Source organism: Durio zibethinus, chromosome 22, assembly GCF_047325235.1.
Source record: "Durio zibethinus cultivar Kanyao isolate XHJ-2024 chromosome 22, ASM4732523v1, whole genome shotgun sequence".
Lineage (NCBI taxonomy): Eukaryota > Viridiplantae > Streptophyta > Magnoliopsida > Malvales > Malvaceae > Durio > Durio zibethinus.
The window spans coordinates 8,033,200-8,059,937 of record NC_143183.1 but is presented as its reverse complement, the minus strand read 5'-3'; positions in this window follow the sequence as shown (position 1 = coordinate 8,059,937).

The following is a 26,738-nucleotide window of genomic DNA, read 5'->3' as shown; positions in this document are numbered from 1 at the left end:
GAAATCATGATATATGATATATTTATTGATGCATAAGATATTCTAAAGTACCAAAACTTAGCCCTATTTTGGAAGTAGGTGGAGCAATGTTAGAATTTCAAAATATGAAAATATGATTAAGAAATTACTTAATCAAAGGTTAAAGATATGATTCTAGACTTAAAAGAATCATATAAAAAGATTATACAAGATAAAACTTGAATACCAACTTAGAGCAATCAATTGCCTTAGACTTTCAAGATAACAAAGATATGCTTAAAAGTAGTCGATTGCCTTAAACTTTCAAAGGGAATAGTCAATTGCCAAAAGCATAGAGTTGATTACTTTCTCAAACAAAACTTAGATTTAGTATAAATAGTAGTCGATTGCTAGCTTATAGTAACCAATTGCTATATCTAGAAAGTGAGTGGAACCGATTCTATATCCTAATGGAATTGAATGCCTTTAAGTGGACAAGTCTTATAATAATTGGTCTATGCTATAAGTAATCGAATACTATTGAAAGGAATCTACTACTTTATAGGAGGCTAAATGTGGAACCTTTTTAGTAATTTAAGGGAGTCAACTATTATATGAAGTAATTGACTACTCACTTGTAGAATGCATTTTGTATGATGAAAGAAGTAGACTACTCTATAAAAAATATCGACTACCCTACTACAAAAAAGTATTCTAGAAATTAGAAATACAACTACCTTATTGGAGCAATCAACTGCTTTGTGAAAAAAGTTATAATTTTCAAAAATGTGAAAAATGGTTTCTTTTTGTATGTAAAGCTTGATTATTCAAATGAAAAAATTTGTTTGTAATCTTTCAAAAATACATTTTTATAATTAAAAGGAAGTAATCTTTGATTGAAACAATATAATCAAAAAGTTATAACCTTAGGATTCAATTTCTATAAATAGAGATTGATGTGAGTTCATTTGATTTTCAATTCAATTCAATTATGAATTACTCTTTTCTTTCCCCTAATCCTTTCTCATTTAAAGGTAAGTTGCTTTAGCATTGTTTGCTATAGAAAACCTTATAAAAGACAAGGTATTTCTATTCCTACCAAGTGACATTCGTAACATGCCTTAAAGTCATTTCGTTCATGTTTAAAGTTTTATAATTGCTTAATTCCAACTATTGAACAAGAAGGCTACAAGTAGATCACAAGTTGTTAAGGTATTTAAGAATCCATAAGTTGTGTTTTATAGCACTGTATTTCATTATTTTTATAACAAATTGTTTAGTCAAATTCTTGAATATTAAAAAATTAGTTGAAGGTGGCTTATTGATACCACATGTTCCATTATGTTTTCATGACATTTATTGATATTTGAGGAGCTTTTGTAAAAAAATGTTTAAAGTGAGAGAAGCTTCTTTATTTTAGAATCAAGATTGCTAGCAATGAGATTCGAAATTATGACTTACAAGTGAAGTATTTGAATCTTATCAACTTAATCAATCCCTATTTTGAGATGCATTTAAACAAAAAAAAAATGTTTTTTGCACCATTACATCTTACACTTCATTCAGTAGAAAAAAATTAATCTAATAGTTTACTTACAAAATGCACATGTTATAATTCTCAACCATGTTCTCCATACTAAACATGCAGATGTGAATTTGTTACAGTTTTTTTGCATTTAAAGGTGTAAAATTTCTTATGTGTTACAACTTTTTCAAGTACACAAGTAACCATATCACAAACGAGAGAAAGCTAATCTACCAAGTAAACTTGGTCATGACAAAATTCTCTTGACTGAACATTGCTTGATTCTATTTGGTTGGAAATGATAATTAGTTTATGAGACCTTGAAAACAACAATTATAGCTCTTCAATTATTTGAATTCATCAACCTTTCATTCATTTATTATTCGATCAAATCCTTAATTGCTGACTTGTAAGTTGCCACAAGCAACAATGATTTGCAAAGGTAACTATATATTATTGTATATTGATGTAGACACTCTATTTAGTCTAGAGTTTAATTTATATTTTAGGATTAAGTTTTGAGATTTTTTACTTTATCTTTTGATTTTATGGATTTAAATTTTGATTGGTTATTTTTATTTATTTATTGTATTTTAAATTCAAAAACAAAAGAAAAAGAATTGAAAAAGGATTAAAATTCCCAAAATGATGTTAGAATGAAATAGTTATGTTAAAAAGGATTGAAGTACTTGGTTAATGCATTCAGTCTGATTTTTGGAAAAAATTTGAATAGGAATTGGAGTTGGATTCTAGGATCAAATTTTAATGAGAAAGAAATTGTTAGAGATTTTGTCCTTTTAGGTTAAGATTGCATGCCTATTTAAAAGAATCTAAGTCAAGCACAAAGATTATGAATGAACGATCGATAGAAGAGAAAAATAAAAAAAACTTCAAAGTGAAAAGTTTTTGGGCTTGTCATTTGGAAATATAATTTTGGCATTGGGTAGCTAGTGTTTGGATCTGGATTCAATTGATAGGTGTTTAAGGAGACTTGGCAAAAAATATATAGAGATTCGAATATAGGTTTTTGGGAATTTTTTTCTAAAATTTTTGAAAAATCTAGGTTTTTCTAGGAATTTTGAACTTTTCAGTTGAATTTTCTAGCAAGTTTGGTTTTTTAAGTTGAATTTTTTGGATAGTTTGAAGTTTTCGATGAGATTGAAGTTTTTGATCAAGTTTTTGGTGAGATTAAATATTCTGATCAAGTTTTTGATGGGGTTTGAAAATTTTGGCAAGTTTATTAAACTTAGAGAAAAAAGAAGAAGATTGATTAAACAAACCATTTACAGCTCTACTTGTAGACATATTATTAGATTCAAACTTAGGATCTATATACAAACTATGATTATAAACTTGATCTTTACAAATATAATTATTTTTTAAAGTTAATTCCATGTTTATGGTGCTTAAGACTGGGTGTGATTTTATAACAAGGGTGTGGAAAGGATTGAAAATAAAGAAGAAAAATAGATAAAAGAAAATTAAAAAAACAAGAAAGATAAGAAAAAGTTTCTAAGTGGAGGATGGTCAAGAAAAGAGATATGAAGGAGATAAAAAGAGAGTGACCAAAGAGCTTTCTCTAACTAATTACAATAAGGGCTTATATAAACAAAAATATGAATAGTAAAAAGTGATAAACAGTATCCAGAATGATTATCTGCTACTGTTGCTATAGTAATATTTTATCTACTACAGTGATCGCTACAATATTTTTTATCAAAAATAGTAACTGCTATGGTACGGCTAGTCTTTAGCTCCAAACAGCTTTGTCTTTTTGGGTCGATAGCTTGGATCAACTTATTCATAGACTAATTCTTTCCTGGAATATGCTTTATTAGGATTGTTTATCCTTCCATGGCATTATCCAGATTGTGCAATTCTACACCATATTTATCCAGGGTTTAGTGAAAATGGAGAGAATTAGATCGAAATTGGTTCCACATCTTCCATCTTTCTTGGTATTGAAAGAGCAGTTCTTATGGGTGGTCCAAATCTTCCATCTGAGAAAGTTTTCGAAGAAGTTTCACTACTTCTGGTTAACTTTACATATGAGCTTTATATAGACCATAATAAGTTTGAACAAAAATTATTCTTCTGTCTATCTAGGCTGCACATTTTGGAAAGCTAACTCTGGTAGCTAGCTGAAGAATATGAGTGGCCCTTTCAATCATTTCAATTCCTATTTGGAATTGATATTGAGCTGGATTTGAAAATTTTGAAACTATCTTGTTTGAAGTTTTTAGAATCTCGAGGGCTTTTGTAGTTGGGTTTAATAAAGGGCCAAAAAGGATTTTTTTACTTTTTCAAATTTGATAGGGTTGAAAAAATCTTTCTCTCTGGAAACAACCAAGGAAATTGTAAATAGAAAAAATGGTGACTACTTTTTACAAATCTATGAAAATGGTGTTTAATAAAGGTTGGAAAATCTTTGATCAAATCAAATGATAGGTTTTGTACAAGGATCAGACCAACTATTCCAAGTTCGATGTTGGTTATATCAAAGGGTTCATGGTTTAGACGAAATTTTATTTTTGGAATGCGATTCCCAGTGGTAGTAATATGAATATATAAAGAATAATAATATTTAAAAAAAATTTTGACTAACAAATTTTTTGTAGTCTAAATAATAGAAAAATTTTATTTGTTGAAATAGTTCTTTGGTTAAGAATTGAGTAGCTTTTTCAAATATAAGTATTCTCTTAAGTTTGTTTAGCTGAAGAGAGTTTTTATTTTCAAAATAGTCACAAAGTCTTAAGAAATTATTTATTTTTGAGACAGAATATGAATTTTCTTCCAAAGCAAAGAAATTAATATCTTGCTATTTTAGTAAGCTAGTTGACAGAAGGCTTTGAAGAGCTATTTCTTTAAATTCTTAAATACTACAACTTGTTTAGCTAGATATTTTACTAGCGCGATCATCCCTTTTTGAAAATGAGTTTTATTTTGAGTGAGATAGGATTTCCAAACAAAATTTAATAGATCATAGACTTGTGGTTCAAGTCTAGGATTATAAAAATCTTTGATCTCTTAGTTAAAGACCTTTGTTTCTTGCAACAGCTTTTTTGTAAACAATTTTTTTGTAGAAGAACTATTTCAAAATAGCTTATGAGAGTCCATTAGTTTGGGTCTTAGGCAAACTATAAGAATTCTGGTTGAACTCTCAAGGAAAAAGGCATATAGGGTGGTTTAAAATTTTATGGTTGATAGAAAAATAATCTTTAGTTAGGATCATTGAAGAAATCAGATCCTGGTTTAAAATTTGTAAAGAAAGAAAGAGATCTTGGAGAAGAAGGGGTCAAAGAGGATGAAGAAGATGAACCCTTTTTATGTTGTTTCTTCTTAATAGTTCTCCATAATCTAGATTTTTCTTAAGGTAGTTTACCTCTATCCATTTGGCTTGCTAAAAAAATCAGCTAAAATATTTTTATCAAAATTAATAAACTCAATAAGAAAACTATATTGACAAAGAAAAATTATACCACCTGATTCTTCTAGGATTGTCTGAGAGTTTTTTGTTTTTGAAGACGTCTCGGATTTAAGGGCCATATAAATATGAAATCTCTGTACACCATTTTTTTATGGCTAATAGTTCCTTTCCATATATAATATAATTATTTCGTTTGGTTTAAACTTTCCTGAATTGTAGCCAGAAATCAATTCATCCTTTTGATGAAGATTTTTTACTTTAAAGACACATCCCCAATGTTCTTCACTGGCATCGATCTCTAATATCAGTAAATCACCTTGTTTAGGTAGATAAACTTTAGGAATATAGGTTAGCTCTAATTTGATTTGTTTAATAATTTTAGAGTCAACTTGTGTCCAGATAAAATCAATATCTTTTTGTAATTTTTTCAAAAGGATACTTTCTTTTTTAGAAAGATTTTTGAAAAATTATCTGTCATAATTAACTATACCTAAAACCTTTTGTAGTTACTTGATATTATCCAGTTGTTTTGGAAACTCCTTGATCTTTGTAATAATGTGATCCTACAATGTTAAACCATTAGCAGATAAATTAAGACCAAGAAATTATATTTTGGTTTTTTTGAGTTCGACCTTTTTGGGACTTAAAATGATACCATGCAAAATAAATTCTTGAGCAATGATATTAAGATGTTTCCTATGCTCATCAAGTGTATAAAAAAAAACAAGTATATCATCAATATATACACATCAAAATGTTTTATGTTTGCTGAATATTGTGTCCATCCAACACTAAAATATATGAGGTGCATTGCATAGACCAAAAGGCATAACAACACATTGGTAATGGCCTGTGGGTGCACAATATTTCATGATATAGATAAGTAAGTGATGCAAATGCAAATATCTTGTTCATGATGTAGATATGAATGTGAATGTCTTTTTCATGATGTACATACAAGTACGAATACATGTGATGCAAATGTGAATATCTTTTTTGTTTTTGCAGCATGCAGATAAAATGTCTTTCTCATGATGTAAATGCCAGTGCAAATGCAAGTGATGCAAATGTGAATGTCTATTTTATTTTTATAGTGCATTGATCAAATGTCTTTCTCATGATGCACATGCAAGTGATCCAAATGTGATTTTTTTTTGTTTTTTTAGCAGCATGCAAATCGAATGCCTATTTTTGGATGTTGTCATGATGGTTTTGTATTCACCCAACGAATTTGGAAATGAAATAAAAAATAATCGAGACACCACCAATCTTTTTTAGCTAGGTACGATTGGCTATCTATTAAAATTTATCCTTTTAATAAGATTTTAAAATTAATTAAAATTTATTAAAAAGAGAATTTTATGGTCTACGAAATAGTCTGGGTTTGGGAGTTAGTTACGCGTGGAGAAGGATTAGCACCCCCACAATGTCCGTTTAAAAATGGTACCACTTAACTACGTGTTATCCTTTGATTTTGATAAAAACACTTTTATTTTCGGTATTTGAAAATAAATTTTTTGATTTTTTTATTTATTGGAAATTAGTTTTTTTCATTTGTTTAATGCTTAAATTTTATTCGAGAAAAAAATATATTATAACCTTTTTATTGAAATAATTCTTAAAATGTTTTAGTACATTGGTAACATTAGAAAGATTCTTTCTCACCTAAAGATTTCTTAGGAATCACTTCTTAGAATACCTTAGAATCTTATCATCGGAGGCTAAAATTTATTTTTTGCAAAAAAAAAACCCTATGCCATGCATGCAATGCAAATGATAATGCGTTAATGCACACATTTTATTTTTCATTTAGAAATTTTATTAATTTTTATTATTATTTTCATTTAAAATTTTGAAGAAAAAAGGAATTTTTATTATATTGAAGATTTTCTATAAATATTTCAATACTCTAGTAATATTTAAAAAATCTTCTCACATAAGAATTTCTTAAAGCATCTCTACTCGAAATACTGTTAGAATCTTATTATTGGATAAAATATCCTTTTTTCACATTTTTAATTACTTATTCTTAATTTATTAGTTAATTTTTTATTTACTATTTTATAACAAAAAAGAAAAATATTTTTTGTATTGAAATTTTTTTTATAAATACTCCAACACACTAGTAGTATAAAAAAAATCTTCTCACCTAGAGATTTTGTAGGTATCACTACTCGGAGTACCCTAGAATCTCATTGTTGGATAAAAATTGCCTTTTCTTACACTTTCTATTAATTTATATTATTATACAAGATTTATTAACAAAATTATTACAAATTTTTACTATATATTTCATTATTTATTTTTATTAATTATTATTATAAAACAACAAAAATTTAATCTAGCAAAAATAAATATTTTAACATGTATAAATATTACTATTAAAATTTAAAATAGCAAAAATAATATTTTAAAAAAATTCTAAAAGAATTCACCTGAATCGGACTAGTCAATAGTCCGACCAACGTCAGTTTAGTTTGGTTTAGCGGTTTAGGGCAAAGGCAGTTCAAGTCGGTTCGGTTGGACCGGTCAAGCCTGGGGCTAAGAGGTGTTGGGTCGATGGGTCGATTTTCGTGAATTTCGGGTCAAATCTAAGTCAACGCGTGGATCCTCTCCTTCAGCAACGACGTTGTTTTGCTTCTAGTTTTCTCTATATAAGTTTAAAACTTTTTTTGGCTCATTTCTTCTTATGCACTAGAAAAAAAATCCTTTGGCTCAAAAAAATTTCTCTGGCCTTGCCAGAGTTTAGCACCGGACCATCGGGCCAACTGCCTCTAGGGTCATCATCAGTGGTCGCCGACAACCGTGTGGGCGTCAAAAAATGCCTAAAAGCTTCCAAAAGTTCTTCTCAGCATCGTCTTCTCAAATATGACCTTTTTTTGGTCGAAAATAGCCCTGATCGATGTAGATCGAGGCTTAAAGTTTTTGTTTCCTTTTTTTTCTTTTTTTTTGTAAAACTAAAACTTATATATTTCTTTGCTCTTTACAGGTAGCTCGATGCTATTGGTTCCTCGCCTAATTGGTGAGGATTGTGTTTCTTTTTTTTTATATTTTTAGTTTTTTTTTCTTTTTTGGTGGGTGAGAGGTGTTTGTATGGGTGAAAGCTTCGCATTGTGGTTTGTGGAATGGTGTCTTGAACGGGCAAAGGCTATGGTCGAAGGGATAACTAGGCAAAGGTGCAGTTGGGGTTGAGTTAAGGTTCGGTTTGAGAGTTCGATTTTTGGGTAACCGAAGCTTGTGGTTTGTGATCGTTGGGACTCTCTGGGTTTTTGGGTGTCTGAGGGTAGTGTAGTGGCTAGATGGGGGGCCAAGGTTGGGGTTTCTGATGTGTTCCAAAGCAGTATGTCCAAGGAGAAAGCCTGGAAGGGAAATGAGGTAGAAGCTTTAAGGAGCTGGGTAGGGTAAGGTGGCTGCAAGGGTAGGCTGTAGGTTGGCTGGTCGGGTGACTGGTGAAAGGATAGGGCAAGGATGATTGGTTGGGAGGCTGCAGGGCGGCTGGTGCTAGGCATCAGCCCTCTTCTCACTTTCTGTTTGTTTGTTGTTTTTTTTTTGTATTTTTGTATTTGTATTTTTTTATTTTTTAAAAAAATTAATTAGTTAATTTTTAATAAATTATTATTAATATCTAATAAATAAAAAAAAGAAAAACAACAATAGTGGGCTTAAGCCCAAAGAAGAAATCAGGCATTGGCTTATGAGTTCGATAAAGCTTAAACATTTAAACTAAGACCCAGACAAATTTGGTGTCTATAGTTACCCCTTTTTGTGCATTGCTAAGGATTAGAAATAGTGCAAAAACAAAAACATCAATTTTATCCGGAGTCAAGAGATTTTTTTTTTGTTTTTTTTGAACTAATCAAAAGACTTTTCTCATAAAATCGAAATGCTTTTCTTTTTTTAAGTTCGACAAATGAAATGTAAATGTCTTTTATTAAATGATGCTCATGAGATGCAAATGTCTTTTCTTAAAAAGATGCACATGAAATGTAAATGTATTTTCCAAAAATACTAATGCATACTTTTCTATCAATATCGGACAAGCTAATGCAACAAATACAAAGTCAAAAGATTCAAATGCTCAAAATTTTCTTTCCAAAAATAGCCAAGTCAAGATATGCAGCTGCCAAAAATCTTCTTTTCTTAAATTTCTCAAAGTTTTTTTCAAACTCGAATCATTCATCTCATTTCAATTCCAAATCCTTTTCTTTGTTGCTTATTTTTCATCAATTTCTGTTTTTCTTTCTTTACAATTTGGATTTCTCAAGTTTTATTTCCATTTTTTCATCTTCAAATCAAACATGCATATGATCAACTTGAACTTGGTGAAAGTGAATTGACAAAAATAAGTAATCGAACTATGGTGAAACTCAACTGATTAAACATACTTTTGTATTAAAAAGTGTTCTCCATAATGCCATTTCTTTTCCTCATAGTTGTTTTTCTTAAAAAATTTTATTTTAATGATAAAATTCTCACAAAAAACTACCTTAGTCAATCTTTATAAAATAACGTGACTCTTAAGTCTCTGAAAAATGGTGATCATTATTATGTACAAGTCTGAACAAAATGGTAATTTCATCTTTTCAAATGGCTTGGATCATTAATTGTCAATTTGAGGTCTGCAACTTGATATGAAAAATTGAATCTTTATCCATGCTCAACAACAAATTCTTTTAGGAGCTTCTTTTGTGGTAAAATTAGATTTGACACTTTTGTAATATCAAAATGTGGTATTTTAATAGATGTCAAGACTAGCTGTGGTAAATTCAAGATCATATTGGGAAAGGCCAAGATTTTCTATCTCAATCATTGGTTGTAATGAGTTTTCATGTTGCAATCTCATTTTTGCTCTAGACTACCCTTTTTTGGGTTTTCACCCTAGAGCTTTATTTTTTCATTTTTCTTTTTTTTCTTTTTTTTTCTTTTTTTTTTACGATTTCATTGTGCACTCCAGTACTCTTGTGAAAAAGAAAATCTTGCAAAGAAAATAGACAAAAATAAAGTTGGTCATGAGGATTCTACAAGGAACAAATTCTTTAGTTCAAGTGTCCATGTTTGATCAAAATGGACTTTTCAAGGTATGTAACATAGGTCGGGGTTTGAGTTTTGAAGGAATGGATAAATCGGCCCAAAATATATGTTTGAAGGTGATCAGACCAAGGATCATTTCATATCATGTAAAGGATTTTCATTTGGACATTCTTTCTTTCTATTTTTTCAGTCATAACATCCAATCATCTCATTCTTTTTACTCTTTTTCTTTCTTTTTTTTTTTTTTTTTGCTTCCACTTTACTTTTTCTTGTAGATGTTCAAAACTTAATTTGTTTCACATCTACCCTTACAACTTAAGGTATTCTTCCTTTGTTATCAAAGCATGACTTCATCAAATAGATATTTTTTTGTGTTTTTCCTTTAATGTAGAAGGTGATCCTTGATCAAGGTTCATTTAGAAAGAATTCATTAGGCTCAAAGGGGTAGCAAATGGGTAATTCTTATTTGTGAAAGGATGAAAAAAAATGGCCATTCATCATCTCAAGCCTGGTCATTTATGCTGAAGAGTGATTCTTTTAAAAATCAAAATTTTGTTTTTATCACCTCTCTTTTATTTATCAGTTCTTCATTTTCTCTTTTTAGAATCATTTGAATATCTAGAGTGCACAATGTAACCATCAACAATTTTTTTTTATTTTTTTTTTCACAACTTATATGACAACTAATCTTTGCCTTATTTTGATAAATCAATGAAAATCATGTTAAAAGGATTTGTTTGGGTTTTGATTGTGCACATCATCACCAAATTGGATAGTAGCATGAACTTGGTAATTTTGAGGCAATTGAAAATCATTCTCTTCTGTCACCATACCCTTAGATAAAAAGGTGCATTTATGTATTTGTGGTTATCTAAATGACTTTTTGTTTGAAGCATAGTCTTGACACCTATCGACTCACTAACATCTAGACAAAAAAGCATCATATTCATATGATTTTCAAAAACCTTAGAAGGTTTTTCCAAATTGATCATTTCGATATTTGTTGCCTTGATAAAGGGTATTACAAAGTTCAAACTTATATCCTTTGGAGCTTTAAGGGTTTTTTTTTTTCAAGTGATTTTTGGGACATGAAAAGGATAAGGGAATATTTTATTCAAATAGGTTCATAATAATGACCACCAAATTTTGAGACCTTTTATTATGAAGAGAAAAATTTTTTTTTTAAACTTGAACCAAAAAAAGAAAAGACTCTCAATTAGCATTCAAATTCAACTTTCATATGATTCAAAAAGTTCATACGCATGTCTAATACAGAAGTGAAAAAGGAAACATAAAGGGTTCACTTTTTTATTTTGAATCAATCCACCTCTTTGCAACACCAAATGAACCATCATTTTCCTAGAAAAGCCATAGAACCATTCTTTAATTCCTCATCTGTCCATTCATATCAATGCTTTAACACCCTTGGTTCACCTCTTTTCCAATATATCAAGGACACAATGATCACTGTTAGTTTCAAATCTTATTTTTCCAGCCTAAATGAGATCTCTAACCTTATATTTCAATCTAGGATAGTTTTTTATCGAGTGGCCCTGATTTTCACTATGTTAATCACATTTTGCATTAGGATCATACCATTTTGGGTAAGGGGGTTGAAGGAGTTCAAGAAGCACGGGCTCCAAGAGTTGATTCTAGATAAATTGGGGTAACAATTTTGTGTAAGACATAGGAATAAGGTCAAAAATGGTTCTTTCTTTAGTATTTCTTAAGGGTCTTGAACCACTACTTAGGTTGGATCTTCATCTGATTTGGTAGGTGTCACAGGACAGTTGTATGAGTAGCTGGGTGTCTAAAAAGATGGCTAAAAATGAGATGGTAAGCTGATTATTGTAGTAGCTGATATGGCTAATAAAGATGAAGGATAGATGTAACATTGTTTATAGAAAGGTAATGGGTTTGGTACACTAGTGTAAGGTATGAAGTGAAAACTTTGAATGTTGCCCTATGTAGTTCACTGCTTGGGCTTTATTTTTTTTCTTTTTGGGAGCTTTGCCTTTCTTTACTTCGCTTGTCTCTCTTGCATCTAGCTTACCAGTCTTTATGGTATTTTTAATAATATCATCTGATATCACTATATCTGTAAAATTTTGGGTTGCATTGCCTATTAACCTTTCATCGTAAAGTGCTTTCAAGGTATTTACAAACAAGATAGTTATTTCTTTCTCAATGAGAGGAGGTTGTACTTGTGCAGTCACATTTTTCCATCTCTGTGCATACTTTTTAAAGCTTTCTATTACTTTTTTTTTCCATGTTTTGTAGAGACAGACGATCTGGAGCTAGATCCATGACATGCCAATATTATGTAAGAAATGCCCTTGTGAGCCCTTGCCAAGAATGAATATGAGTCGTATCTAGTTGAACATACCATCTGGCTGTAGATCTCGTAAGGCTGTCTTGAAATATGTGCATTAACAACTTCTCATCATGAGTATGTGTTATCATCTTATGATAATACATAGTGATATGAGTCATTAGGCATTTTGTGCCATCATATTTTTCAAATTCAAAGACCTTAAATCTTGGTGGAATGACCATATCTAGGACCAAACAAAGGTTGGCTACATCCATGGAGCCATAAAAATTCATTCCCTCAATGGCCCTAAGCTTTCCTTCCAATAACTTCATTTTTTTTGAGGCATTAGTATCTTTCACTTTCTCAAGTATCTTTATCCCTAGCTTTTCTCTTTCATTGGGATCATCCAAATCAGGAGCTAAGATTGGCTCTGGTGGTTTTTCCTTCATAATAAGATTAACAAAATTTTGGAATTATCCTAAAGCAGGTGTGGATATCATTCTTGGAAAAGGATTGGAATATCCATCGGGAGTAAGAATTTGTACTATAGTTCCTTGAGAAGGTTGGCTTAGTCATGGCTCAAACCCCAGAGGGTAAATAGGATCCACCATGTCTGGCAATTACTCTTGAAAGCTGAGATTTTCTTCCACTACTTTTCCTTTATCATGTTTCTTGAACATGTCCAAAATCTTATCAATATCCCCTTTTAGTTCTTTTTGAGCTTTCTCCATCCTCTTAAATCGACTAGCCAATTCTTGTTCCATGATTTTTGTTTAAGCTCAAGTTTTGTATGAATTATAGATAGGTTGAGTCAACACCTTTTATAGACGAGTTGTTCTCGAACCTTTATTACCATAAAATTTTAAAATCAAACTACCATGCGTTGAAAATTTTATTTTTTGATTATTTTTGAAAAAAATAAAAATGGTGCATATGATGCATGAATGCAAGTGGGAGATATTTGCTATTGGACAAATTTTAGCACCAAAAATTCTAATTAATTCCATAAAACTTTTGTTACATGGATTTAAACAATCTATAGTTTTATGGGATCTACAAAGACTTCTTAAGAGAAAGATGTCCTAGATAAAATATCTTGATGCGAAACTATAAAAAGAAAAGAAAAACAAAATTGAGTTAGTGTAAGGATGTCGTTTGAGAAAAAAATTTGAGATTTTTTTGTTTTGATTTGTTTTTGTTTTTGTTTTTTGTTTGTATTTTTTTTCTTACACACAACTTTTATTCCTACACGTTTTGGACCTAGGTATTTTCTACAAGAAGGTAGGCAAGGTTCTACCTAAGGTTAGCTTTATTTGGCTTATTACATGTTTGGTTTAGGCTAACATGCATCTAAAGGTTCTCAAATTGTTCCATATTGTCATCTATGCTAGACTAGTAAGGCATCCTGATTCACACCTGTTGCAGGCTATGAACGAAAAGGGTTCAATTTGAGTGAAAGTATTTCACTTGCCATTGTGGAGGTTATCACCTCACGAGGGCATAAATACTCTACTTCCTCCTATAAAGGGAAGGAGCCCGAGTATAAAACTCATATATAAGATGCATCATGTCATTATGTGTGTATATGTTTCCTACTTTATCGATGGTAATATATGCAAAAACATAAAGCATAAAGGGGATAAAAGAATGCATGTGAAATTTTCCTTTTGTTTTCAATTTTTTTTTACCAAAATCTAGGAACCTAAAAAGCACCGATTAAGACTATTTAAAGCATAATTGAGGATAACACATAGTTAATTTTGGCTTGACTCTCGAAAGCAAATGGTCTTCCCAGTGGAGTCGCCAAGCTATTGTAACGATTTTGTATCCACCCGACGAATTTGGAAATGAAATAAAAAATAACAGAGTCACCACCAATATTTTTTGGCTAGGTGCGATTGGCCACCTAGTAAAATTTATCCTTGTAATAAGATTCTAAAATTAATTAAAATTTATTGAAAAAAAAATTTTATGACCTACGAAACAGTTTGGGTTCGGGAGTCGGTTATGCGTGGAGAATGATTAGCACCATCACAGTGCCCGTTTAAAAATAGTACCACTTAACTAAATATTTATCCTTTGATTTTGATAAAAACACTTTTATTTTCGATATTTGAAAATATTTTTTTAGATTTTTTCATTTATTGGAAATTAGTTTTTTTTTATTTGTTTAGTGCCTAAATTTTATTCGAGAGAAAGTAAATTAGAACCTTTTTATTAAAATAATTCTTAAAATGTTCTAGTACGTTGGTAACATTAGAAGAATTCATTCTCACCTAAAGATTTCTTAGGTATCACTTCTCGGAATACCTTAAAATCTCATCATCAGAGGCTCAAATTTATTTTTCACAAAAAAAAATGCCATGCATGCAATGCAAATGATAATGCGTTAATGCACACATTTTATTTTTCATTTAGAAATTTTATTAATTTTTATTATTATTTTCATTTAAAATTTTGAAGAAAAGTGGAATTTTTATTACATTGAAATTTTCTATAAATGTTCCAATACTTTGGTACTATTTTAATCTTCTCACCTAAGGATTTCATAAAGCATCTCTACTCGAAATACTTTTAGAAACCTATCATTGGATAAAATATCCTTTTTTTCTCAATTTTTAATTACATATTCTTGATTTATTAGTTAATTTTTTATTTACTATTTTATAACAAAAAAAGGAAAATTTTTATTGTACTAAATTTTTTTTATAAATACTCCAATACACTAGTATTATTAAAAAAAATCTTTTCACTTAAAAATTTCGTAGGTATCACAACTCGAAATACCCTTGAATCTCATCGTCATATAAAAATTCCCTTTTCTTACACTTTTTATTAATTTATATTATTATACAAGATTTATTAGCAAAATTATCACAAATTTTTACTATATATTTCATTATTTATTTTTATTAATTATTATTATAAAACAAAAAAAATTTAATCTAGCAAATTTAAATATTTTAACATGCATAAATATTAATAGTAAAATTTAAAATAATAAAAATAATATTTAAAAAAATAATAAAAAATAAAAAAATTCACCTGAATCGGATCGATCAACGGTCTGATCAACGTCGATTCAGTCTGGTCTAATGGGTCGGGGTAGAAAACGGTTCAAACCAGTTCGGTTGGACTGATCAGGCCTGGGGCTAAAGGGCTTTAGGTCGATAGGTCAGTTTGCGCAGATCCCAAGTCAGATTCGAGTCCACGCACGGATCCTCTCATTCAGCAAAACGACGTCAATTTGCTTCTAATTTTCTCTATATAAGTTTAAAAAAATTTATTTGGCATATTTCTTTTTATGCACCAGAAAAAAATCCTTTGGCTCAAAAAAATTTCTTTGGCTTTGCCAGAGTTTTGCATTGGACCACCGCAACGGCAGTCACTAGGGTCACTGCCAGTGGTCACCGATAGCCGTGCGGGCGTAAAAAAATGTCAAAAAGTTCCAAAAGTTCTTCTCAGCACCCTATTCTCAGATACGACCTTCTTTTGGCCGAAAACAACCTCAATCGATATAGATCAGGGCTCAAAGTTTCTGTTTCCCTTTTTTTTTTTATTTTGTAAAACTTAAACATATATATTTCTTTGTTCTTTGCAAGTAGCTTGACGCTCTTGGTTTCTTACCTAATCAGTGAGGGCTATCTTGCTCTTTTTTTTATGTTTCTAGTGTTTTTTTTTGCTTTCTAGTGGGTGAGGGGTGTTTGTATAGGTTGAAGCTTGGCACTGTGGTTTGTGGAGTGGTGTCTTGAATTTGCAAAGGCTATGGTTGAGAGGATAACTAGGTAGAGGTGCAGTTGGGGTTGAGCTAGGGTTTGGTTTGAGAGTTCAGTTTCTTGGTAACTGAAGCTTCTGGTTTGTGATCATTGGGAGTCTCTAGGTTTCTGGGTGTCTAAGGGTAGTGTAGTGGCTAGATAAGGGGCCAAGGTTGCGGTTTTGATGTGTTCCAGAGTAGTGCGTCTGAGGAGAGAGCCTGGAAGGGAAAGGAGCTAGAAGCTTTTAAAGAGCTGGGTGGAGTAAGGTGGTTATAAGGGCAAGCTGTAGGTTGGCTGGTCGGGTGGTTAGTGAAGGGACATGGTAGGGATGATTGGTTGAGAGGCTGCAGGGCAGCTAGTGCAGGCATTAGCCCCCTACTTGCTTTCTGTTTGTTTGTCATTTTTTTTGTTTTGTTTTATTTTTTAAAATTAATTAGTTAATTTTTAATAAATTATTATTAATATCTAATAAATAAAAAAAAGAAAAACAATAATAGTGGGCTCAAGCTCGAAAAAGAAATCAGGCCTTGGGTTATGAGTTCGATAAAGCTTGAACATTTAAACTAAGACTCGAACAAATTTGATGTCTACAGATGTAAATGCGCATAGGTGTTTTCTCAAGTTGCAAAAGCAAAAAACTCTTTTTTTTATTTTTTTGTTTTTGAAAGACCTCCATTCAAAATTTCAATGTTTACTTATCACCAAAAATTATCTTAATATTCTATACGAAATGCACAACTAATCTCCAAACTTTTCTTAAGTACTCACAAAATTACTCCATATAAAGTGTTTCCGTAATCAACGAGAAAAATTAAAAATACTTAACTTTCGAATCTCTTACAAATTGATGATTACTATTTGGAATGCTTGTAAATGGGGTGATTGATAATTTAATTTTTTCACTGGTGGCCAGATCTTAAGGAAGGTTTGACAAGGGTTGTAAGGATTACTCTTGGGCTCACAAAAGAGATAGTTTTTCTAAAACACTTTTCTTTTATCAAAAACCAAGCATGGCTTAACATGATACTTAAATGTGCATCAGCATTAACCATTTTTTTTCAAAAAAGATTGAGGAAGAGAAAAAGGTTGGTTTTTTATTTCATGTTTTGGTGAAATTCAAAGTTTGTTATGGGTACTAATCCTTTAAAAGGTTTGGCATTGTGACTTTTTATTTTAGATAGAACTTTGAAACTTTAAAATTTTTTTAGGATCTAAAGAATGGCTTTAACTCTAAACTGCCATTTTTAAGTTTTCACCTTAGAGTTATATTTTCTAATCAATGAAGAACATAGTAACATCTTGCCAATTAATAACAAGTATATGCAAATTTTCAAAGACAAAGCTCTTCAATTCAAGTGTTCACATTTGATCAAAATAGACTTTGCAAGGTATGTAATGTAGGCTAAAGTTCAGGGTTCTAAAAGAATGGATAAATAAGCTCAAAATATGTTGTTCAAGGTAATTAGGCCAAGGATCTTATAGAGCATTCTCTGGATGAAAAGCCACGTGTTTTTTTTTCTTTGGTCTTTCTTTTTTGGAAACATTGGACTTCAACTTTAGCATTCTGTTTTCTTGAATTCTATCTCCCTTTTTTACTTGACATTCTAACTGAAGCCTCATTCACTTTTTGCCCTAAACTCTCATCTTTAACGTACATGTCTTTCTTTTTTACTCTTTCTCTTTTTTTTTTTTTTTGGAAATATTTAACTTTAACTTTAGCATTTTATGTTCTTGAATTATATTTTCCTAAAGCTTCATTCACTTTTTACCTTGGACTTACATCTCCAAGGTCATGTATATCTTTCTTTGCTTTCCCCATTTTTTTGGAACAGTTGACTTCATCTTTAGCAATCAACTTTCTTGAATTCTATTTTCCTAAAGCTTTATTCACTTTTTGCCCTGAATTCTCATATCTGATGCCTTTCTTTTTTTGCTATTTTTTTTCTTTTTTTTTTGAAACATTTGACTTCATCTTTAGTAATTTACTTTCTTGAATTCATGGGATTCCAATTGAAGCCTTATTTATTTTTTGCCCTGAACTCTTATCTTTGAGGTGCATGTAAGATATTCTCAATATCAAACACTTTCCTTGAAGTTGATCTCTTAAAGATATCATCATTTTGCCTCTAGTGTAAAAAATTATCCTTGGCTAAGGTTCATTTTGGGAACAAGAAATTTAACAAGCTCAAATGGGTAACAAGTGGATAATTTTTTTTATATGCGAAGGATAGATAATATAGCCATTCATCATTTCAAACATAATCACTTAGAAGAGCAAATTATTTGAAAAAAGAGATAAGAGGCTTTTTTCTTTATTTTTGTGTTATAACCACTAATCGTTGTTGCATGATTGATGCCCCATCTTATTTTTCACTCAAGGTTTTTAGGACAATTAAAATCAAGTTGTACAAGATGTCCCATATTTGATATTATAGTTCATAAAAAGGCTCTTTTCGATTCCAAATTATCTGGCATTCTTAGGCAAAATGAGGGGAAAAAGTATTGCTATATGAAATAAATTGTCTTACGCGAGAAAAAGTTTTACTTCTTTTAGTCAATGTGCCTTAAGATGTGAAACAAGGACTACTTGAAAAAGAAAGTTCAAGCATTTTTTATGTCTATGGTCATCGAAATTATTTGGATGATTCAATCATATTGGCAAAATTTGACACACATTGAATTACCAATTAAAAAATTTAAAATAGTATCTTGTCTGATTTTGAAATTCAAAATGAAAATTTCAAAAATGGCCTCTTTTGTTCATTGTCCAAGAAAAGATTATTATCTCAATATATGAAATGATGACAAGTTTCGCGAGTCAAAATTCATACCCCTTAAAAGATAATGACTAATGAGTGAAGTTATTTAAAAGGATTGAAGCATAAGAGTGGTTAAGAAAAGTTTTAAAGGTATTGGATGAGTTTATTTTTTAATAGTAATCACTAATTACTTTAAGATTCTCACCATTTTAAAAATGTGTATTTCCTTTTGAAAAGGCTTATTTTTTCAAAAAATTTTTTGTTTTTTTTAGCTTGGAAACTACTTATATGGGATTTTATTCTCAAATAATTGTTAATAATTTTTTTCTTTTTTTTTTTTTTACAAAGTTCTTTTCATTTTATGATTTTAGAAATTAATTATATGAGACTTTTATTCAAACAATTGCATAAAAACAAAGTTTCATGAAACAAAAATTGAAAGTAGTCATTTCTTCCAAAATAAATTCTAACAAGATTAGTTTAAATAACTTCTCCAAAATAAATTCGAGCAAGATTAATTTAAATAACTTCTAAGGACACCATACACATATTTAAAAGAAAATCATCCTATCATGATCTTTCAACACTCAAGACCTTTTTGTCACATTTCAACTCCTCATATTTTATAGTTGGATAGAGTCAACTTTCATTGTTCCATCAGTTCTAGAGTCAAAATACCACTATTGATAAGATCGTTAACCTTTTCCTTTAGCTATTTGCACTTCTTAGTTGAATAGCTGATTGCCACCATATGATAATCACACTTGCCATTAGGATCATAACTCCTTGCTAATGGATTTGGTGTTGTTTTCAAGGCACAGGAGTGAAAAGACCAGCTTTCTATTAGCAAAGGCAAAAGGTGAGAAATAGGGATTGAAAGTTTTTTTTAGTCATTTTTTGATCTTTTTGTGTTCTTTGTTAATTAGGTGGTAAACTCAAGTGTAAGAACAAGATCATGAATGGTCATATAAGGATGAGGATTTGCCAAAAAGCCCAAATGATGGCAAAGATATGGACTTTGAGAGATACTATCTATGATAAGGAAATGAGGTTGATGAAGAAGATTAGGATTGCATGAGGTAAAGTTCTTAGGTAGATACCTCTCAAGTGTGACTACGTGTAGCTCCCTTTCATTCTTTTTGGATGTATTTCCTTTTTCAACATCAGTTGCATCTTTCAACTTAATCTTGCTTATCTTGATTGCATTTTTTATCATTTCTCCTGCAAGCACCATATCAACAAAGTTTTTGGAGATATTCCCAATCATTCTTTCATAATAAGGAGTGTTTAGGGAATTGACAAATAGAACAGTGATTTTTTTCTCTGACAAATGTGGTTGTACTTAGACTGCCATGTCTTTCCATTTGTGTGCATATTCTTTAAATGTTTCGATCGGCCTTTTTTTCATGTTTTACAAAGACAACATATCTAACACTATATCTTTAACATGCTTATATTGTGCTAAGAAGGCCCTAGCCAAATCATTCCATTAGCAAATCTTACTCCAGTCTAGTTAGGCATAACATCTTACTACAGACCCAGTGAGACTATCTTGAAAGCAAAAGATCAGCAACTTATCATCATAAATGTAGCCTATTATCTTTCAATAATATATGGTGATATGTGCCAAGGGGCATTTCGTTCCATTATATTTTTCAAAATCTGGGCTTTAAATTTTGATGAAATGACAAGATCAAACATTAGACTAAGTTTACTGGTATTAACATTTCCATATACATCATGGCCTTTAATTACCTTTTGTCTCTCTTCCAACAGGTCATACTTATCATTTATCGCCATATCTCTTGATGGATCTAGTACATTTTTTAGTTGCTCCCATTATTTTAGATCATGCAAATTAGGCACAACAATGGAGTCGTAAGGAGTAGGCTCTGGATTGACATTTATTTAAACTGGAGGAAACTTGGGAAGTGTTAATATAAGGTTGATAAATTGCTAGAGATGCTTGTGACATATGGGGATCTCAAACATATGGATATGTGAACCTAGGTGATGTGATGGTTTTTCAATAGCTGTTTCTTCCTTTGCCCCATGTGTTTCAATAATTCCTTTTCCTTTTGTCAAACTTGCTAACATCTGTTTTAATTTTGCCGACTGTCTATCCATACTTGTTGCATTCTTGTAACTATTTTTTTTATCTCTCATTATGCCCTTTCCATTCTATCCATCAAACTTGCATTTTTATTTTCCATGTTTCTAATAAAGGTTCTAGTGTTATAAGTGCACAAATTTAACTGATCTTGTTTCCTAGGACGCATTATCCTTAAACCTTTTATTAATTAGCAAGAGTAAGAAATACATGACGTGAATTCTATTATTAAAAGTTTCAAAAATATCTTTTTTCTTCAAAGGTTTGACGAAAGTATATTCACAATCACCATTTTTTTTTCCTTAGTTGGCATGAAAAATAATGAATTTAAACAAATAATGCATGATATGCAAGTCAAATTTTATTATTGAGAATGAACTTAAATTTCATTCTATATTTAGGTTGGGTTATTACAGACATTCCTTCCACCCCAAAAGTTTGGTGAAAGTATATTTACAACCATCATTTTATTTTCATGGGCTCGTTTAGGCATACCATTATATAAAAGAAATGTAAATAAAGATGTTCATTCATAGAAAATTCAAGTCAAGTGAAGTTTTCATTCATTCCTATAAGTTTCAAGTTTGCACATCATGAACCATATTAGGATTAGGGCCAAAAAATGCCAGATTCACTCATACCCCCACTTGCCGTGTCTAAGAAATTCAAAAAAAATTGACTATGATTGCTGGTGAGGATAATTCTTTGCTATAAGGCCTCTACTTTTATTCATTATCCTGACCAACTTAACTATTGCTTACAACATTGCTAGCTATCTTGGCATGGATTGATAAAGGATTCCTATAAACAATTGGTTTCATTTTAGCATCAAAATCCAAATATTTGGCTTTTATCCATCCTTGTACCTTGCATTTCAAAAATGCACAGTCTTCCAAAGAATGGCCCATAATGCCAAAATGGTATTCATATCGAGCATTGGGGTCATACCATTTGGGATAAGGTGGTTTGAGGGGTTTAATAGGGATAGGGGCAATGAGGTAGTTTTCCAAGTGTAGTGGGTATAAATTTATGTAGGACATGAATATTGGGTCAATAAGGGTTTTTCTTTTATTGTTAATGGTGTGAGATTTCTTCTATTCTATGGTTGGCTTTCTTTACTGGAAAAATGATGATATAGTTGGTCTTGGAGTGAATTGGAAAACTCTAGGCTAGAAATTGGGTTGAAAAGGTGGTGATGGGATAGCATTCTAAACAAGTGGTGTGGTGGACACGAATTCAAGTGTAGAATTCTCGAATGTTGCATGAAATTTAGGGGCAGAATCCTAAGTGCTTAGAAATGAGGTCAAAAATAGTCATGAGAATAATTTAGGTGTGGGTTTGGACTCGGGACAATTAGTAAGGGTTATTTGAAGTCAGGTGACTCCATCTTAGAAATAAGACTTTTAAGTTTAACCATTTATGTGCCTAATTCACTGATTTCCCTCTTAAGCTCACCTAAACTTTAGCCATTGTTCAGATCATCCAATGCTTTAGTATGCTTAGGAAAAGTGCTGGAACCAATAAGAACCAATTGATTTTGATTTAATGGAATCAAAAGTGACGACAATCCTTAATAACAACGAACTTAACCAAACCATTACCTTTAACCATTTCTATCAATTAAGCAATTTATTGTTTCATCTCCTGAAGTTCATGCCAAAATTCTTTCTGATTAAATTACAATGCATTAATTCTTGCTTTTAATTAATCTTCCATTTTTTCCATTTTGATTCCCGCCAAGACAGGCATTTTATTCCAAGATTGACCAAAAATTCTATATTATTACCCTTATTGAATGAACTTTACAAAACAATTTCTAACTCATATGACACACAAAGTATGTTTATGAATATGACAATGATGCCTCAAGAATGTCATGCAATGCAAATATGCCTAAAATAATGGATTTTCACAGGTTTCAAATGATAAAAATTTCATCATTCATGAATGTGTATGCAAGGAATGTAATGTTATATTGCATAGATTGTGGGATATGAAATGCAATGCATGATCTATTAAACCCTACCATTCATGAATCCAAATGTATGAAATGCAATGACATACTTACATGAGTGATGAGATATATTCCTACAACTAACAGCACCTACTTGTATGAAATGTATTGACCTATCATGCACATAAGATATGTCTACATGGAATGTAATGCATGTGTTGTGTTGGCCTAATGAGGTTGATGTTGCCTTATGTAATGAGATGGGGTGCATGCACTACCTATTAAGATGTGCATGGGATGCATGTATCATTTATCAAAATGTGCATGAGATGGAATGCATGTTCTATATATTGATGAGGATGAGATGGAATGCATGTATTATCTTATTATGATGTGCGTGAGATACGGTACATGTATTATCTATTAAGATGCTCGAAATGTGATGGATGTACTATCTATTAGGATGCATGAGACATGGTGTATATATTATCCTATTGTTTTCATTTTTTTAAAGAAAAACATGATTAAAATGTATGAAAATGCAAAAAATGAAACAAAATTAAAACTTAAAGTTTTTTTTTACCTTTTTTAGGAAAAAGAAAAATTCAAGACCACATATTTTTTATCACATAGAATAACTAGATTAGAAGATTTTTCTCTTTTTCATTAATTTTTATTTGGCCAATAAACAAAGAAATCAAGAAAAACCTTTATTTTTGAATATTTTTGTTTGTTTTTTTTTTGTTGGGTAATGCTAAAAATTTTTTTTTCATTTTATTTTAAAACATTTTTTGAAAATGCAAATTTTGGATGACATAAATGAACTACATGTCAAAAGATAATTTTTTTTTTTTTGAGAAAATGCTTTAATTTTATTATTTCTATTTCTTCTTTTTCAAAATTTTAATGTATATTTAGGGTTATTTCTACAAAAAGGTCAATAGGGCTTTACCCAAGACTGGTCCCCTAAGGTTCACTATATGTTGAGTGATGATTTGTTACTCTAAAGGTTCTCAAATTATTCCTCATTAGTGCCCAAATAGGACTAGTAAGGGACTCTAATCCTAACCCATTATAGGTTATGAATTAAAAGAGTTCAATTTTAGTAAGAGTATTTTGCTTTCTATGATGAAAAAAATGTGTCATCATGTGTGCAAGAGAAATGACATTAAAATTTCTATCGAACATGCCCCACAATTTTTAAAAAAAATTATGGACAAATGAGATAATTTAAATGAAATGCATGTAAATTTTTTATTACTATTGTTATTTAAACAAAGTCAAAATCAAGAAAATTAAAGTTAAATATCAATTAAGACCATTAAATCAAAATTAAGGATAACATATAATTAATTTCTTTGGCCTGACTCTCTGAAAAAATTATGTCTCTAACAAAATCGCCAAGCTATCATAATGGTTATAGAGGTCGTTTAGACGAATTTGAAAACAAAAAGGAGTTTTCACCAATCTTTTTTTGCTAGCTATGATTGTTCACCTATTAAAACTTACCTTTTTAGTAAATATTTTAAAATTAATTAAAACTTTATCAAAAACATAATTTTTTGGGTCTACGAAAATAATTTGGATTCAAGAGTCAATTACACATGGGGAAAGATTAGCACCCCATAACGCTCATTAAAAAATGGTACCAATTATGGGTTATCTTTCAAATTTCACAAAAAAGTCTTAATTTTAGTATTTAAAAAAATTAATTTTCTTAAATTTTATTATGCAAACATATTTATTTTTTTTTTTTTTTTTTTTTTTTTGAAAAATAAGTAAGAACATTGCATATCAAAAAATTATTGAAAATATTCAATACTTTAGTAATATTAAAAGGAACTTTCTCACCTAAGAATCTTTTAAGAATCACTACTCGAAATTCTAAAAAATTTCATCATCGGTGATTCATATTTATCTTTAAAATCCATATTTATAATGCATGTAATAAAATATAATAACTATAATTTAATATTGATAATATTTTTAAAAAATCATTTCTTATTCTATTTATTAAAATAGACTAGAAATCTTTATCGAAAACTACCCTAAATACTCCAATATGTTGGTAGCATTTTAGATAAGTTCTCTTATCTAAAGATTTCTAAAGAATTACTACTCAAACTTCTTTAGGATCTCATTGTCGAAGATTTTTCATTACTTTTGTAATACTTATTAATATTTAAAAATTATGTAATAATATAATTATTTATAAATAAATTTATTTCTTAAAAGTGTATACTTTATAAATATTGTATATATATTTAAGAAAATTATTCAAATTAAGGGAAAATTTCTTTATATTGAAAAGAGTTTCTAAATATTCCAATACTTTGGTAATTTTTAGAAATCTGTTCTCACCTAAAGAATTATCATGAATTACTATTTAGACTTCCAAGAGTTCCATCATCGGAGATTTTCCTTTTTTTTATACTCATTGTATTTATTATTTTTAAATATTACTATAAAAGATATTCATGCATAATAGATACTTTTGTTATTATTTAAAAAAATTCATTTTTTATGGTTTTATTATTTGATCTTTATGGTAATAATATTTTTATTTTTATTTTTTTAAAAAAAAGCACTGAAAAAGATATCATTTTTCACATATTTGTTTATTTATGCATTTTATAATCCAACTTTTATAAGCACTAATATAATTAAATGTAATAGTAAGATAAATAAATTAAAAAGAAAGTACCAAAAATGAAGTTTTTGGGTTAGCCCACAAAGCAAGACCAATGTTAAAAGAAAAGCCTTTGTAGGTTAGGCTCTATTTGAATCAAGCAGAGGGCCTTGGACTAGGTCCAAGTCAAATCACAAGCTGAATCTTAGTCACGAGTTAGGCTGACCCGTTAGGTTTTTTTTTTCTTTTCAACTATAAAATATTAAGGTTTTTATTTTAATTTCATTTCATCTCCTTAAAAAAAATCTCATCTTTAAAGAAAACCAAAAGTGTTCCACCTAGCTTTTATTGATCTATCATTTCGTCAATTACTACCGATCATGAAACTCCCATTTCATTTTTTTTCTTTTCTTTTTTCCTTTTCTCTTTCTTTTTTCCCCCTCATTTTTTAGTCTGATGCACCATTTTGCCTTTTTTCTCTTTTTCTTCTCCTTATTTCCTTTCCTTATTATTTTTTCCTCTCCCTTTTTCTGGCTTATGATCCTAGTGAAGAGCCCCTTTTTAGCCACTAATCATCATTTTCCTCTTTCTTTCTCTCTTTTTCTTTTTTCTTTTAAAGAGACTGATTTTTTTGTTTTATTATTTTTGTAGGGTGGCTTTGGCGTTGAGATTCCTCCATTCATGGAGGACTATGAATATTAATTTTTTTTTGTAAGTTTTAATTATTTGGTATGAAGGTGTTGAGGTTATGGGTAAGGGTTCTTTTTTGGTTTGTATGGTTGATGAGGGTTATGGTGGTGGTTTGGTAATAGATGAGTGGTAGCTTGTATAGAAGGTAAACTAAAGGCTTGGAGTGGTTTTGTTTAGTAGGATCTAGAGTTAGGTAATGGTTTTTGTCGATGGATGCGACTGGTAGGGGCTACTAGGACTATTATGGAAGGTTAGTTCTAGCTTCGGGGAGATCATGGTAATAGCAGGTAAAGGCTAGTCATTTGAAATTTATAGGTCAAGGTTTATGGTGTGGTGAAACAAAGATGGGGTTGAGGTTGAGTTTGGTTTTTGTAAGAGGCTCGAATGGGCTGTAGGGGGTGTTATTGGGTTATGAGACTTAGCAATGGGTTTACGAAGGGCATGGGGGTGGTTTTTAGTGGAGCTTGGGGTTTTGTGATGGCCGAGTAAAAGCTATCATAGTGTAGTATTAGGTGTAGAAGGCTTAGTCATGTGTAGGGACAAGGGGTCTAGTGAGGATTAGTTTAGGTAAGGAAAGTCTGGGTTA